The 2,770-nt window shown below is 42.4% G+C and overlaps 1 pseudogene; it reads right to left on the bottom strand.

The window, feature by feature from the left end:
• LOC116094751 overlaps positions 1–354 on the bottom strand; it is a 1,984-nt pseudogene extending 1,630 nt beyond the window's left edge.
• Between the last annotated feature and the right edge of the window lie 2,416 nt (positions 355–2,770).

Here is a 2,770-nt window from a genome sequence, read left to right as displayed (position 1 = left end):
TCTGTGTAGCCTTGGCTGTCCTGGAACTCACTCTGTTGACCAGGCTGGCCTCGAACTCAGAAATCCGCCTCCCTCTGCCTCTCAAGTGCTGGAATTAAAGGCATGTGCCACCACCCACTGCTAGGCTTTCTTAACATCAAACTGGGTCTGTGCTCCCAGCTCACAACCAACATATTTGGTGGGATACGTTGGAGGCCTATTAAGTACCTTTGCAACGTCAACCATGTTGACTATAACTGTCTTGATCCCATTTCCTTTGCCCTCAACCTTAGGAATCAGACAGGGCATCGTGTAGCGATAGAACTGGTCTGACACGCTGCGGTTGTCGTTGACAGACATTTTGGCTTATTAGTGACTTTATCAATAAGATGAACAGATTTTGGATTGCAACTTTTTGGTATCTTCTGTCAGGAGAAGAAGGGATGACATAAACGACTGCAAGAGTTCTCGGTCTCTGATATGAAAAAACTTTCGCCACTGAGGCTGTAAGCTTTTTGCTTGTAGGCTGTGTTTCCCCAATACAGGTACCAATGGCTATGCAACAGCTTGTCAAATAAAGACATAAACTCAACTCCGCTTGCCCGGGACTGAGAGGAAGAGGTGCTGGAGACCGGGTCCGGAGCAGCGGGGACGCTGTCGAGCAGCGGGAGGGACTGTCCCAGCGATGTCTGCGTCCATACCAGCAGTGCCAAGCCTGGCGACCTCTGGAATGTTCTTGCTCTGACTCTTGATTTTTCTTTTTCTTTCTTTTGTTTTGTTTTGTTTTGTTTTGTTTGTTTTTCGAGATAGGGTTTCTCTGTGTAGCCCTGGCTGTCCTGGAACTCACTCTGTTGACCAGGCTGGCCTAGAACTCAGAAATCCTCCTGTCTCTGCCTCCCAAGTGCTGGGATTAGAGGCATGCGCCACCACCGCCCCGCGATTTTTCTTTTTAAAAGGTAGTTTGTACATCTTGTACATTTACAAGCCTTGTTAAAGATTCCTCAAATGTAGATATGATAAGCCATTGTCCAATCACCTTAGAAAGAACTATCTTAGCTTATTGAAATACAAAACTGGCAGCTGCTTAACTGTAGGTAACTCAGGTAGCAAATATCGAAAAAAGTCATTGTTAACAACAAACTACAAAGATTTGCTCTCTTCCACTTACTAGATAAAGCTTGACAAAGGTAAGCAGATGTGGTGTAGGATGGAGGTCCCTGCCTTCACGTTATTTCTCATTTTAGTGAAGCGAGAAGTAATGCATAAGGTTAAGGGGTACTGGTTACAAGAGCAAGTACAGTCAGAACTAGAGACTAGAGAAAAACAATACTGTTTTATCTAGAAATTTGGATGGGAAAAGCATAGTGAGGGTGAGTGTGTTAGAACTGAACAATATGTCATTAATATTAAACTGTCTTTTTATTTTCATTTTTGTTCTATTTATCTTTAATGTATTTTCTTAATGCTGAAAAAAATCATTATAGCATGTATTTTGATAATATTCATCTTCTATTTCCCCAAGTTTCTCCCGGATCTACTCTAAGACACCAATTATTAAACTTCCTAAGGAAAATATGTGTTATTAAATAGTAAGATGCTCCCATGCATATCAGGTACCAGCTACTCCTCCATACTGTCTTACATGTGCTAAAGCAGGTTTTATTCTCATTTTAAGTATGAGGAAACTAATAATAAAGATTTGTTTCTGGCTTGTAAGATGCTTCAGCGGGTAAAGCTATTGGCTGCCAAGCCTGACAACTTGAGATTTAGTCCCTGGGATTCATACGAAAGAATGACAGATGATCTATTTAAGTTGTTCTGTGACCTCCAAAATGTATACCCCTGCACACCCACTACTATCTATTTATTAGATAAATAAATGTTGGTAGGAAAACGTGCTTTCCAGTAAATCAGATGACCTGCGTCCAATACCAAGGATTCCTATGGTAGGAGAGAACTGACTCCTACGAGTTATCAGACCTCTACATCAGTGCTGTAGCACAAATTTCTACCACCACACAAACAGACAAATGTAATAACAAACAAGGAATTAGATTCATTTTGTTTCTGGGCCAGGAAGTTCTAGGCCCAGGAAAATGTGGCGCTGTGTACAGATGGTCCTAACTGTTCATTTGTTGAGAAAAGGACTGAGGTGTGGCTAGTCTCTTTTTCCCACACATGCAGACTCCTTCCTGCTATTCTAGCAGAACCTATTCTGTAGAGGATACCAGCAAGAACGCTTTCAGGCAGGCTCTTCCCAGGGTATCTATATTCACAAGAAAATGAAGAATCACTTGGACATATTACTTCAGTTTGGGTACCAACAAGATACAAGGTGGAATAACATCCATAGCGTGCAGTGGAAAGAAACCTTTCCAGGTTCTGAAATCTAAAGCATAGCCTGGACGTTCCTTGCCTTCACATGCAGCTAGCATGAACCACACCTGCTTCGCTACTGTATCTTCTACAATATGGAAATGATGACACAGATAGTAGTTGTCGCATAGACGTTATCACAAAAACCAGCTGTGCTACTCACATATTTGGTGAATTAGAAGATGCTTGTCAGCCGGGCGGTGGTGGCGCACGCCTTTAATCCTAGCACTTGGGAGGCGGAGGCAGGCGGATTTCCGAGTTCGAGGCCAGCCTGGTCTACATAGTGAGTACCAGGACAGCCGGGGTTACAGAGAGAAACCCTGTCTCGAAATACCAAAAAAAAAAAAAAAAAAAAAAAAAAAAAAAAAAAGAAGATGCTTGTCTAGCCCAGGAATGGCTACTTAAGGACTTGAGA

Source organism: Mastomys coucha, unplaced genomic scaffold (assembly GCF_008632895.1).
Source record: "Mastomys coucha isolate ucsf_1 unplaced genomic scaffold, UCSF_Mcou_1 pScaffold17, whole genome shotgun sequence".
NCBI classification, from domain to species: Eukaryota; Metazoa; Chordata; class Mammalia; order Rodentia; family Muridae; genus Mastomys; species Mastomys coucha.
Note: the sequence above shows the minus strand (reverse complement) of the source record. Positions and strands in the feature narration are given on the sequence as shown.